This window comes from Haematobia irritans, chromosome 4, assembly GCF_050003625.1.
Source record: "Haematobia irritans isolate KBUSLIRL chromosome 4, ASM5000362v1, whole genome shotgun sequence".
NCBI lineage: Eukaryota > Metazoa > Arthropoda > Insecta > Diptera > Muscidae > Haematobia > Haematobia irritans.
The window spans coordinates 2809928-2825160 of NC_134400.1; the positions used below are offsets into that span (position 1 = coordinate 2809928).

At 32.8% G+C, this 15233-nt stretch overlaps 1 protein-coding gene across 1 annotated transcript in view; it reads left to right on the plus strand.

Annotated features, from left to right (window-relative positions):
• LOC142234740 (uncharacterized) overlaps positions 1-15233 on the plus strand; it is a 303670-nt gene that overhangs the window by 101704 nt on the left and 186733 nt on the right. The gene's annotated exons all lie outside the window — the stretch shown is intronic.

Here is a 15233-nt window from a genome sequence, read left to right on the forward strand (position 1 = left end):
AGAGAAATAAATAGAGATGGAAACCGGGAGGGTTGAATAAAAAGATATCAACATAACACAGCGAGAGAATGAAATGAGAGCAATTTCTGTGAAACCGCTTGTATGTTGTTTCGGAAAACTGTTTCGTGTTAAGGCCAAAAATTTTATATGCTTAAGTCTAAATACTATTTAATTTAATGAGTATTCGGAATAAAGAGAATAGACGTTCGGAACCAAGAGAATAGACATTTGAAAAAAAAAAAACAGAATATTTGTGTTACAGAAAAAGATGCGAAGAACTCAAAAATTTCGTGGAAGTGAAAATTATGTGAGGGAATGAGCACAATATTCTTTGGGAAATTCTTCCAAGCATATACTATTTTTGGATTCAAAATGCTTCCTAACATATAATATGCTCACATAAAACAAACATATTAATGTTTCTGCAGTATCCAACAATATATGTGCTTCCTGCAAAATATGTTTGGAACATATGTTAGAGAAGCGATTTTTTTTGAGGGTGTAGAGGATAATATGGAAGTGAGTGCCCTATATGAGGTATACAAATTTCTCTCAAGTATCCCAGACGAACCAACTCTGATATCAATGAGCGATAGTCGTACATGCATCTCGTTAACATGTCGACATTTAAATGATTTAACTTGAAAACGGGGACTATAACAAATATTGTTTGTATTGTCCAAACATATTATGTTTGCAGCATACTCTTAAGGTTTCTCTTTCTAAACCCATATATGTTTATAGGCTATTTTTAAGTCAATATATGTTTGCATCCAAGCATATTATATTTACAAACATTTTACGTCCCAAACATAATATATCCTAACATATTAACATATATGTCCCAAACATGTTATGCTAGTTTATGAACATTAAATGCTTGCACTTAAAAATATTGTGTAAAAAAATTTGAGTTCCAAACATATCATTTTTACACCCAAACAAATGAAAAACAGTCCTTTTTCGTCCGTGCAGAAATATGAAAATTAATTTTCGTTTTTATGTTAATTCGTCCTGCTTTAACTATTTGAAACCCTCTTTAATGACTACCTTTGTAGTGTTTTTTGTAGACGACCTCTTCCCATGCTCAATTCTACCTTGTTTCATTTTGATCCTTTTTTTCATCATGAAACATCTTTATTAAATTGCTCGCCTCTTGACTCTTGAAGAAGACGATGATGTCTCAGTCACCATCAACATCATGCAGAGATCATATAAATGCTACGTGCATCCATCCAAACACTTTTGAATTGAAACCCCCCCTTTGGATTGCCTCCTTTTCAAGTGCGTCGTGTAACCTAAGCGGCATTTTTCACGCCTTGTTGTTCACAGCAAGTAGTCTCCACAGAGAATGTTGCATTTAACATTCATCAGGACATCATGCAAAGCAAATGTAGAGGGTAGTGCAATTCTATGTGTATTTTCTTAAACTTAAAAGCGGGGTTTTGAAATCGATCAATTGTACACAATAAGGAAGTCTAATATTAAGTTATCTATTCCAGCATAGAAAATAGGCACGAGAAATGTTGTTGCAACGGAAATAAGGCCTAAAGACGCTACAATGACGTTTTTTGATTTTTTCATTGGGAGCCGAATTCAAAAACCAGAACAAAAAATCAAATTTTTTGAGGCGAAAACCTATAAATAAGAAAATCGATGTTCATCTATAATATCTCTACACTCAAAGAATAAACTTATCACAATAAGAAATTAGCACACATCTTAAAAAAGCCATAAATGACATAAAGTGGATTTTATTTGAATGGTTTTAGTATAGGACAGTGGGGTGAAGGTTAGGTTAAAGTGCCTATTACATATAGGCACATCTAGTTTTTACCGTTGAACCCACCCCATTATTTTCTTGTTTTGAACCAACCTGATTGTTCCAAAAACATAAGCAGACTGCTTAAGTTAACGTTCTCCAGGTCCTCCAGTAATCTTAAGCTATATACTCCTAAAATTCGCTTGCGCTGTACACAAGAAGTGTTTAATTGATTTAATTTAAGTTTAAATGGGGCCATATTTGTTTGGTGTCGTTGCAACCCTTGCAATTCTCCCATCGGACATTTGCCATCATAACAGCTTGTAAGGTAGTTCCTAGCCTTGCTAGCTCATCCGCTTCGCTTTTCCCCGGTATGTTCCTGTGATCAGGCACCCATATTAGATGAATATTGTACTACTCAGGCATCTTGTCGAGAGATTTGCAGCAGTCGATGGCCGTTTTCGAGTTAAGGAACACCGAGTCTAAGAATTTTATTGCAGGTTGACTGTCTGAGTATATATGTTGTTAGAACATTACTTCAGAACCAATTTATAATATGTTTCTTCCGATAGTCGGACATTGCGTAGGTATGAACTGAAGAAGTGAATTAACTGTAGTTTATTCGACAAATGTGACCAAATATTGTTGTGAGTTCAAAGATTTTTTGTACTTAAAATTCAAGCGCAAGATTTTCTTAGAAGACGCATTTCTCTGATACTAATTTTTTCTACTTGACCTGAAGTCGATAAACTTTTCAATGCAACCGTTTTGTATAGAGAACAATGAATTGTATTTTTTGTTGTTATAAAATGTTACCCAAAGCCTATTTAAGAACCAAAGAGACACATCCTTCAAATATATTTTCTATTGTATTACGATAGTCCCTAGTTTAACTTTTTGTTTGTTTCAGCCAAACTAAGAACCTGTTTAAGTGTATTCGAGCTTAAAAAATAGCAGACAATGTTTGCTATTTCAATAAACTGTGACTGTTTTCCCTCATTTCTGCATATTTTTTGCTGTTTTAGCCGCCTTTTCTGCTGTGCTTACTAACAAACATGGTTCAATGTATTAGAAACTTTTTGATAATTAAAAATGTTGTACCGCGGACTTATAATTGTTTGTCATATACTATATATTTTTTTTTAATATTTATGTAATATTAAATTTTTTTGGATTTTATGCAATAGTTCTGCATTTATGCTATAATATTTCTGGGAATCCTTTTGTTCTATTCCAATTAACAGTAATCAAATGCTATCTCTCCACTCACTCTCTATCTCTCGGCAAGAGTTGTAGTATTAGGCCATGCATTGATTAAACATAGTTTGAGAAAAGTATTTGGTCACATGTGTTAGCTTACATGGATATTTTTGTCCAGTGTGTGTATGGGTATATTTATCCTTAATGTGATTATAAACATTGAGAAGGGTCATTTGACTTGTATACAACCACTTACAGTACACTTAGACCGGCAAGGAACTTAATTATCAAGAAAATTGTTAATACCTCTCCTTCATGAATGCTCTCACTTAAATAGCCAGTAACGGCAGGCAGCATTACCCCCTCCTCACCCCCAAAACATTGATGCAAATAACCAATGCATTTGGCATACAAGTTGTCACCAGTGGTTAGTGGGCTTTCAGTCACATTTGTGAGCTATTGCGTGATTTGTGGTTGGAGTTGAAATGTCATCGGTCGTCAATGCAGCATGACGAATTGTTTTTGTATGTTGGCCTTTTTCCAAATTAATAGCCATTTAATGATAATTTGTCTGGTAACTCGCAATGATGATTAGCCCTCAGATTGAATGAGAAAATGGTAGAGAGAGTAGACACACATATGATGGCATTGAATGAGTACTGAATAAAGTGTGTGTGTGTATGCCATAACCCAAACGAGAAGAAATTTTAACACAGCGACTACCACCCCTTCGCCCTCCTTTCCTTTTATAGGAAGATGTATGGATATAACTGCAACGCATTTTCCCCACTTTGTTAGAAATCAAAAAGGCGAAATTGTAAAAATTATCAAATCATTATACAGGAATTTTCTACTCATTTTTATCTCCCGTCTCATATGTTAGAGTCACGTGTGTGTATGTGCAAATTCCTAATGTGTGTTTGCAATAAACGTTTCCGACTTACAGGCTTCGCAAATAATGGTGGTGATGATGGCGTTGGTTGTGGATTACAATTCAACAACGTTTAGCAAAAGATTTACGAGCAATCCTTTGTTCTTTTTTTTTGTTTTTGTCTTACCCAGCCTTATCTTATTTTAAAATCTGGCCTTAAAGTTGCACAATCGTTATTTGTTTTACAGTGAAATTTTACATATGGTCTTCCTCGGAGGCCCCCGTGACAGATACCATTTACCGTTTCTATCCTTATTTCACATTCTATGTTTTTATGAAAATTACCTAAAAAATCATTGAAGCATTAGGCAATAAAGATATTTGGTATTTCCCCCCTCACTCTTTGCAAATTCTGGACCACAACATCATTACATGATTTTTCGTTTGGCAGTTAACAAGCGTTACACCACATTTGACCAAATTCCAACTTATTCGACAACCACTCTGTAAATCCTTTACTTTTACACCGTTTTTTGTTGTTATCCAATAGAGGTCTTCTTTATCAGCATGGCCAAAGAAGAGCAAGACCGTGGAAAAATACATATTTTAGATACTAAGCTCTAAAATGTGCCCAGTGGAAAAAAGTACTTAACACATGTGGGTTGTCACACATAAATATCAAAGTACGCCAGGCTCCATAGCCACCATACTATAGTTATTCTACTAGCTCTTCAAGGGCGAAATGTTTTTAAACCCCCTTGGCTGTTGTACACTGACAAAAGAAATGTTTTGTGCAATATGCTGGGTATTGATATAAAAAGCAAAAGATCCTTTGCTCATGCAGATGGGAAAAACTGGAGAACTCACAGAGACATGGATTTGTAGTTCGTTGTCACCGGAATAAGGAGCGCAAAGAAAATTTATGATATATTTAGTAACTTGAAACTAAACTGATTTTGGTATTATTAGAATACATATTCACAAATTTGCTTTTATTTTTGTACTTTAGATAAAATGGAAAAAAACTATTTTATTACATGTATATCCTGCAAGAACAGAATCATCTTTGGTGGTATAGAATTTCCAACAAATGTTGGCATATATATTTACTCAAACAGTCAACCTGTAATCAAATCCTTGGAATCGCTGTTCCCAAACTCGACAACAGGTACAGACTGACTCAAATCTCTAAATGAGATGGCTGAGCAGTTAAAATTTCGCCTAAAATTTGTGTCAGGTCCTAGGAATTTAGCAAAGAACTGCAAAACGGACGAGTTAGTAAGGCCCCTCCAGCTTTGTACTGCTTGAAATCCAAAGACCACCAAGTAAATAAACGTTACCGTTGAAAAATTCTAAAAAAGTGGCACAAAACGTGTCACTCTCAATAAAAGGTGGCGCACTATTTAAAAAGAATGGTACACAAAATGAAAAATATACTTCAGTGCAATTTGCAAAATTACCATTAGTACCATAGGTATCATGCCATTCGCTGCTCACTTTCAGTTTTCAATTTCAATTTCAGTTTCAATATGAAAAAACACATTTTTCTGTTGGTGTAGGATGGACAAAGATGGTGGTTAGAGCATCATACCAATGACTTTGTCATTCACACACGACAAGACTCCCTTAGTCAAGTACATACAACTAACAAAGTGTGAATTTTCACTTTACAACGATGTAAGCAGCAACTATTTTCGTCACACTCTCCCCAACTCTCAAAAGGATACCCTTCTATATTACTTTTCGAGGTCCTGGAAGCCAACCGGAAGGAAAATATAAAATTGTGGCTACATCGTTAGACCAAACGTATCATCATCATCATCAGCTTTGTCGATGTAGTCGTTGTCGTCATCACCACATTCAAAAAGTACATTTTTCAAATACTTTTTCGTTTTTTATTCATAGTAGTTGGTTGTTGAGCACAGTGTGGTCCGCAATATCCTAAGTGTGGGTGATAGAGGACCATCGTATGTATGCTAAGGCTTTTGTATGTGTTAGTTTTACAACTATTAGTAGGTTGATTTTTTTGTTTTGCTGAACGTTGACGGGGAGTACGTTTTGTTTTTCTGCACCATTTGAGATTTTTCTAAAGCGTAACCATATTTGCAAATTGAGCTGTTAACATCCTTTTCCTTCGTTTAGAATTTTATCTGTTTTGTGGTATCTTTGTTTCGAAGTGTCCTTTCGTGAAAATTTAGACAATATATTTTTTAAACTTCGTCTTTAAAACTAATATTTGAATTTTGCGGGGGAATTCATAAACCAATGTCTGCACCATTAGAAAATATTATTTCCCAAAACTGTGAAGGGACAGTCACGAAACGCAGCACATGAGTTCACAAAAAACCAATACGGAATGTACTCGGTTTCTTCCACAGACGGAAATACTTTTAGATGTTCCATAATTTTTTAATCTAAATTATGTGCAAAAAATCAGAAAATGTAAATTATTATTCATTAATTAATTGCAATTAGGTATATAGGCACGATTGCCAATGTTGGTAGAATTCTACAAAAAAATGGTAGATTTTTTACTGTTTTGTAGATTGGTAGAATTCTTGATGTTTTGGTAGAATTTGCGATGTATTCCTCTGCAATTTTCAATTTTCTATACACGCAAAAAAATAATTCTTTCCTCCCAAACGAAATTTTAGACAAACAAAGTTCGTTTCTCATTTGCTTTTCGCTGTAAGGAAGTGTATTTGGAAGAAAAGTATATACTTTTTGTGATAAACGTTTATTCTTTTCCAGGATGTAAAAACAATTTCATAAAGACTAGCTCAAAAAAAAAAAAAAAAAACATTATTTTCTTGCTAATTGCATTGTCCCTCACATCTTTCTCACATCCACGAGGATTTTTAGTTCTTAACACCTTTTCCTGTAATACCAACAATGTAGAAGAAATTATACGATTTTATCAATTTTTAAAATTTTTTTTACCTTTCGCCTGGACGGAGAATCGAACCGCGGACCATGCACATTGTAAGCCAACACACTAACCACTGAGCTATGTACCTGTTATGGTCATCAATAGATAAATATCCATATAAGTTATATTTATATAGCATAGCTTGCTGCGCCCACGAACCGAATAAACAAAGTTTATTTAACAGAAACAAACATTTAGTTTGGCACCGTGGAGCAGTGGTAGCTACGTCCGACTCTCATGCCAAGGGTCGTGGATTCGATCCCTGCTTCGGCCAAAGTTTTTTTTTTTGCTTTTGTTTTTTTACATATATTCCAGATATATTCGGATGATTCCGAAAAAATGTTCAACATTACATTGTAGTATATTAAATTTTGAACTGTAAAATGTGTCTTATTAAAGACCTAAAGTCAGAAAAGAACAGTGTTTGATATAAACGAAATGGACTGTGTTGTTATTTCAAAAATAACTTTTTTTATTGAAAAAATAAAAATTTTGTAACAAACGAATTTTTTTGGTGATAAAAGTTTAAAATTTTCGAAGCAATTCAAAAAACAAAAGAAAAACGTTTTCGGTACACGTTTTCCAAACGTTTTTTTTCTTTGCGTGTAGAAATAAAATTTTTACAAAATTTCCTATAGGCATAAAATTTTGTCCAAATTTTATTTCCATAAAAAATTTTGTCAACATTTTATTTCTACAGAAAATGTCAAAATTTTATTTCTATAGAAAATTTTGTCAAAATTTTATTTCTATAGAAAATTTTGTCAAAATTTTATTTCTATAGAAAATTTTGTCAAATTTTTATTTCTATAGAAAATTTGGTCAAAATTTTATTTCTACAGAAAATGTTGTCAAAATTTTATTTCTATATAAAATGTTGTCAAAATTTTATTTCTATAGAAAATTTTGTCAAAATTTGATTTCTATAGAAATTTTTGTCAACATTTTATTTCTATAGAAAATTTTGTCAAAATTGTATTTCCATAGAAAATTTTGTCAAAATTTTATTTCTATAGAAAATTTTGTCCAGATTTTATTTCCATAGAAAATTTTGTCAAAATTTTATTTCTATAGAAAATTTTGTCAAAATTTTATTTCTATAGAAAATTTTGTCAAAATTTTATTTCTATAGAAAATTTTGTCAAAATTTTATTTCTATAGAAAATTTTGTCAAAATTTTATTTCTAAAGAAATTTTTGTCAACATTTTATTTCTATAGAAATTTTTGTCAACATTTTATTTCTATAGACAATTTTGTCAACATTTTATTTCCATAGAAAATTTTGTCAAAATTTTATTTCTATAGAAAATTTTGTCCAGATTTTATTTCCATAGAAAATTTTGTCAAAATTTTATTTCCATAGAGAATTTTGTCGAAATTTTATTTCTGTTAAAAATTTTGTCAAAATTTTATTTCTGTAGAAAATTTTCTCCAAATATATTTGGATGTAATAATCCAAAGAATTTCTTGTGAACTGATGCATTTTATTTTATACTAAGCCTTTAATAAATATTTTCATATTGTTTATTTTTCTTGTAGACATTTCGAAAATGCTTAGAACAAATTGTATTTCGTTGCGTTTAAATCAATCTCCAGCCTAGTGCAAAACGGAAACTATTTTCTCGCCTGGTTGAACTAATGCAATTTTTAAAAGTGTCACAACATCAAAAAAAGGTACTTTAATCCTATATTCCTTAAAGGAAGACACAGTGAAATTGACAACCACCAAAGTTACTTATCACTTATCTCGCCCACTTAACCATCCCCTTGATGAGTGAGGAAAAAAATGTGTGACACAGATGACAGTGACTGCAATATGCTGTAACATTTTTTGAAGCCAGGAAAATTGGACCCCAAAGCTACGGGTAAATGTGCAATTTTTTCTGTAATTTTATACAATTTTCAATAGCTTAGAGGCGCAACGGAAGTGAAAATAATGAGAAAAATCGTTAAAGGAAAATATGAACAAAATTTTGTGTGTTGTCTATAAAATAAATTAAATTCTTTCGTCATATTCTTAAAAAGTTGGAATAGATGATTTCCTGGTCCTACAGGGTCGGTTGCATTTATCTCTGCAGACAATAACTGAAATGGTAATGGGAGGAATTGTCATCAAGATTACAAGTGTGATGTAGAGTATACCATAATAATCTTACAATAAGAGTAAGTGGCAACATTAACATCACGGAAATCCACACCATCGATACAGCACTAAAATAAGTTGCCACATATGCATGTAGGTGATAGAGAAAAAATTCAGATACGAAATCTGCCACATGGACCATAGCTTACGTTTGGTTTCTCTTCATCTATGCAATGTGTCTTGGACACATCTTCCTTTAGTCCACTATGGCTGTGAGTGGTTGGCTGCCTCTAAATCACCATACCCGTCATATCACCATATCAACCTCCTTCTCCTCGAATACGACAATTTCGCATATCTACCTCTTGGGCTTGTCCCCCCAAATTCAATGTTGCTGCAATAAATGTTTTATTCATGAATCTTGTTTAGCTCTCGCTTGACTTGTTCACTAGTTATGCTAATTTTCCGATGTTGATTCTTCTTTGCTGCTCACTAGCTCCTTCTTCATTTCCATGTTGGCCAGTTCACTTTGAATCTGATGACAGTGTGTACGTATCAGACACGTTTAGATCTCTCCAGCTCTCTCCGGGGCTCTTGAATTCAGCTCTACTATAATGTCGTGCATTGCCGGCATTGCGCCGTTGGTCCCGAGGGCGGCATTACTCTTTTCAAGATTGCAAAACATGTTGCTAAACATATTGTTTTGCCGCCACTGGTGAGCTATAACAAATCGTGAGGATCACAAGCAAAATATCATAGGAGACTCTGATCTAATCTGATTGAGGAAGAAGCATTTTTTACAAAATGTTATGGTTATTATTGATTGTTGTTCAACATTTTATTCTATGTAGGTGGCCAATGTAAGTAATTGTTAATTGGAATACAAGAAATATCAATCTGCAGCTTAAGGAAATTGTTGTCATGGCCATTCGTATATTACATTTGATTCGAGCAGGGATGATATGTTTATATCTAAGATTGAACAAAATCTATCTCAGGATTCAGATATACTGTGTTCGTTGGTTAGGTTAGTGGTAGCCCGTTATTTCAGGCTAACGTAGACTATTCAATCTGAATCAATGATGTAGTATTTTCAAAATAAATTCTAACCTAATTCACGAATTTTTTATCCAAATATTAAAAAAAAACTATATTAAATTTCAAATCTCGTTTTCCAATACCCAGAAAAAAGTGAACTCACGATGAAAGAAAATGTAGGTTTATATTAGAAAATTTTAACTAAAATATTTTAGTAATTACAACATGATACATATAAGTTGATAATTTTTGTCAAATTGAAGAAAATTTTAGTAAAAATATTTTTTTCTGTTGTTTAATATTTTGGAATAAAAAATTGTTAAATGTCTTTAGCGCTATATGAAATTCTAGACAGACACAATTTAAGAAAAATTACTCATTTGAGAAACTTAGTAGCAAACTTCACCCGTTTTAGTAAAATATGAATTAAAGAATGTTTTCTATGAGTTTTTTTAATATGTTGTTGTCTGACAACTGTTTTGACAGTTTAAAGTGACGTCTCCGTTACTCAGTATTCATTTGGCAAATCATTATAAATAACTCCGGAACAACGCTTCCATCGTGGATTTTTTTTTTTTTTAGTCAAAAACAGTTCTCAATTAAAATGTTTATAGAGCATTTCGTGAATTTTATTGTGCATATAATCGTCCGTCTGAGACCACCATAAAGAAAGTAATTACCACATTTCGGTTTACATTCACTCTTTTGGATGCCAGGCCGTTCAAGAATTACCAATGCATCTCTATAAATGTACTGTTTGGGGCGGTACTGCGGGCGAAACAATAGATTTATTGAAAGAACATGTCAACGACAATATTATTTCGAGAAATGGACCGGTGAATTGGCCTCCGCATTCGTGTGATTTGTCGCCACTCTATTATTTTTTGTGAGGATACATGAAGTCATTGACTTACGTGGATAAACCAGCAACGCTTTGGAAACCAAAATTCAACCTGTCATTGATGAAATACGCCCTAAAATGCTTGAAAAGGTGGTCGAAAATTGGACCTCCAGAATTACCTTTGAGCAAAATAGTCGTGGTGGCTATAGGCCCCAAACAGAGTTACCGTTGGGAATTTTAAAAAAGTAGCAACCGTCGAAAATAGTGACACAATTATTTTTGAAAAGTGGCACATTCTTTTTATTAACTTGTACAAAATGAGGTCAAGTTAAAATTTATTTTGCGAATTCATACAAATTGGAGAACAAATCCTATTTAAAATTATTTTTAAAGTGTTTATAAAATAATCAGTTATTAATAAAATAATCAATTATATATTTAAATTTATTTACGATATCAAAATCACCATATTATATCACCATTGGTTTTTAAGTAATGCGGAGTTAAGAATCTCCGTTTCAATATTTTTGTCATTCATTCAATTCATGATAAAATTTGTCCACAATTTTCGGGTAAAATTTTAGAAAATTAGCTTTAACTGTAATAATATCAGTTTCAGGAAAGTTTTCTGAAATAATATGTGATTTGGTTTTTTGGCCCATCTATATTATCGTAATTTCTTTAATATACAAAGAATTTTTATAGTCGATATCTGCTAAATTGCTAATTGCAATACAACACTTTTTTAAAAAATTTATATTTATTTGTAATAGGATATTTTTGTTAAATATATTAAATAAACAATTTCGCTTTGGAATGTTTTGTTAAAAGTGTTCATACTTTTCATAATATAAACTAAAAATTTAATATAAATCTCGTTGGCATTTGAAAGTGCATTTTGGATTCTTCATAAAGGGTGATTCTTTTGAGGTTAGGATTTTCATGCATTAGTATTTGACAGATCACGTGGGATTTCAGACATGGTGTCAAAGAGAAAGATGCTCAGTATGCTTTGACATTTCATCATGAATAGACTTACTAACGAGCCACAACGTCGAATTTTCAGTGAATGGGCCCTAGAAAAGTTGGCAGAAAATCCGCTTTTTTATCGACAAATTTTGTTCAGCGATGAGGCTCATTTCTGGTTGAATGGCTACGTAAATAAGCAAAATTGCCGCATTTGGAGTGAAGAGCAACCAGAAGCCGTTCAAGAACTGCCCATGCATCCCGAAAAATGCACTGTTTGGTGTGGTTTGTACGCTGGTGGAATCATTGGACCGTATTTTTTCAAAGATGCTGTTGGACGCAACGTTACGGTGAATGGCGATCGCTATCGTTCGATGCTAACAAACTTTTTGTTGCCAAAAATGGAAGAACTGAACTTGGTTGACATGTGGTTTCAACAAGATGGCGCTACATGCCACACAGCTCGCGATTCTATGGCCATTTTGAGGGAAAACTTCGGAGAACAATTCATCTCAAGAAATGGACCGGTAAGTTGGCCACCAAGATCATGCGATTTGACGCCTTTAGACTATTTTTTGTGGGGCTACGTCAAGTCTAAAGTCTATAGAAATAAGCCAGCAACTATTCCAGCTTTGGAAGACAACATTTCCGAAGAAATTCGGGCTATTCCGGCCGAAATGCTCGAAAAAGTTGCCCAAAATTGGACTTTCCGAATGGACCACCTAAGACGCAGCCGCGGTCAACATTTAAATGAAATTATCTTCAAAAAGTAAATGTCATGGACCAATCTAACGTTTCAAATAAAGAACCGATGAGATTTTGCAAATTTTATGCGTTAAAGTTATCAAGCTCTTAACAAATCACCCTTTACTATCTCTAATTTCTTGGAACATTTTTCATCCAAATTTTCTCCAATGAAGTAATGCTTCAATACTGTCCACTGTTTCAGGAATATAGTCTGTCGAACTAGAACAATCAGTCTCAAAGAGAGATTGCAAATTTTTGTTTTTAACTGAGGCCTTATGGGATTTATCATCAATTATTCCTTGCGGTGGCAATACAAACCTTAAACATTTTAATATTTATCATAGACCTAATATTTAATGCCACAATAATTTTGGCATATTCAAACTACGCTTTACTAAATAAATTGAATCATAACTGTTACCGTAATAATAAGAATTAATGGACCAAAGCGGTTTATCGTTGGTGCACAATATTCAAGTTTCTCTTTTTCTACCGATAAAATTTAAACTTTTGAAAAAGTGGCACACATTATTGGATAAATGGCACAAAATCGTAAAAAGTAGCACATTTAGTGGCACCGACCGAAAAATGTGGCAAACTTGCCACTAAAGTGGCACAACGGTAACGCTGGCCCGACATTATATTTAAGTGTTAAATGAAAAGAAATTATCTACGAAAACAAATTTGGTCCATTTATTTAAATTTCAAATCAGCAAGCTGTAAGGAAAACACCCTTTATTTTCATATTTAGCAAAATTGTGTACTTCATTTGTGTAAAACTTTTTTTTTCTCATTTTTAGTTCATGTCATTAAAGTAAGCAAAAAATAATTAAAATAAAAAACTTTCTCACTTTTAAAAAAAAGTTAAATCGGCTATAAAAAATTTCGTAGTCGTTTTTCTGGGGAAATGAAAACTCATCTTAAGCGAGATATTATCGAGATAAATTTTATTTGGAGAGATTGATTGGGAATTTGGGAATTTATCATTTATGGGAGCTTCATATAAATCCAACTCGATATGGCTGGTATTTTGCCATATAAGTTTATACGGCGACGCATTTAATATTTTATATATACATATTTATTTAAGTCCAATTAACTTTTTGAAATATTTGATTGATCTGCGGTATGCAGGGGACATAACATAAATCCTCCGTATAATACATCCGCAAATCATTGGTATTGACCATTTGATTTTATTTATAAATACACTATGGTTACGGTCGATTTAAAGTTTAAATTCTATACACAAATACAGCGTATGCTGCATATATAGCTTTATTTATAACACATGCTATACAAAATACCAATGAAGACCACACCTTAAAACCTACACCGAATTCGTCTAACCATCAATTTCGAAATGTATACAAATCTACCTAATAATGCGAAATCAATCAAGCGCTAAATTTATGCATCACTAAACTTGGCAAACAAATTTGCAAAACGTCAAGTAGAGCGTAAGAAGAAATAACTATCCACCGTATATTTGTGAATTAAATTTCAAAAATATTTTTTTTTGCAACTAAAAGTGCGTCAAGGATTTGAATGGGCCATCATAGTATCTGTCTTCAATTCCACTATATTACCTAGGCTCTTGTTGAGTGATATACATGTATATATATAATGTATTACAATACCTTGTTTGATAAAGCCAAATATACTATCCAGTATATTTGTTCCATTCACACTTTATATATTTAGTTGTGGTTGGTTTAAGATTTTGTTAGCCAATCGGAGCTCAGCTACAATGCTCTCTTTCTGTCTAATGTCAAAATTGCAAAATGATGCTGCCATAAAATAACAACTCTGCCGCAGTTAATTTCTGTTTACTGCGACTGCGGCATCTGTCTACTATTGGGGTTGCCACTTCTCTGTATTTCAGGCTCAAATTGACAACAAAAATGTCAAAGTATTTATATGTGGAGATTTGTAAGAGGATATATTTTCATTGAGAAAATTGAACAATTTTAAAGTCCTGTGAGTTAAATATCTATAAACTATAGTCTTAAAGAAAAATAACAATGAGAAAAATTACATGTGGCCCAAGCTCAATCTTAATCTCCCATTACCATGGACAGCCAATCAGACATTTTACTAAAACACCCCCAGCAAAAAATATTTCAGCAGTAAAATTTGGTTGCGCTCTTTGGTATACAATAAAGTAGGCAGTGCATCCATACTACATGTATCGGTGGCAATAACGTAAACGAGTAATCAAATTAGTTTATGATCATTCGTTTACGTTATTGCAGTCAATTCATGCTGTATAGATGCACGAAAAGTAGTGCTGTTTTCCTTCATACCAATAACAATATTGCTCACTTCTGAGCAATATTGTTATTGAAATGAGCAATTATATCAGCGCTATGTAGAAGCTGTTCTAAATCGGGACATCGCTCACAAAAATCAGCGATGATTCGGTTGTTTTGTAAGCAACCGAATCATGCCTCTCTCCCTTACAATCCTGCTGAAATAGTGCTCCATTTTTTGTTGGGCCAGCTGATAAGAGCTTTTTGTTGAGGAATTAATCGGTAGCAATTTACGAATTTTAACAATTTTAGTGATGGGTGGGGCCATAACTAAGAAAAAGGTCATACACTTAAAAAAGGTGTCACTAAAGCCAATGTAACTTTATTTTAGTTAATGAAAATTATTATTATTTATTTATCAAATGGGAAGGTGTCCTTTACTTTAATATTTTTGTTTTGTACGTTAGTTTAATGAACCAAAAAAATCGAACAAATGTATACCCAAATGAAACATAAAAATGTACTACATTCGTATTTCCCACA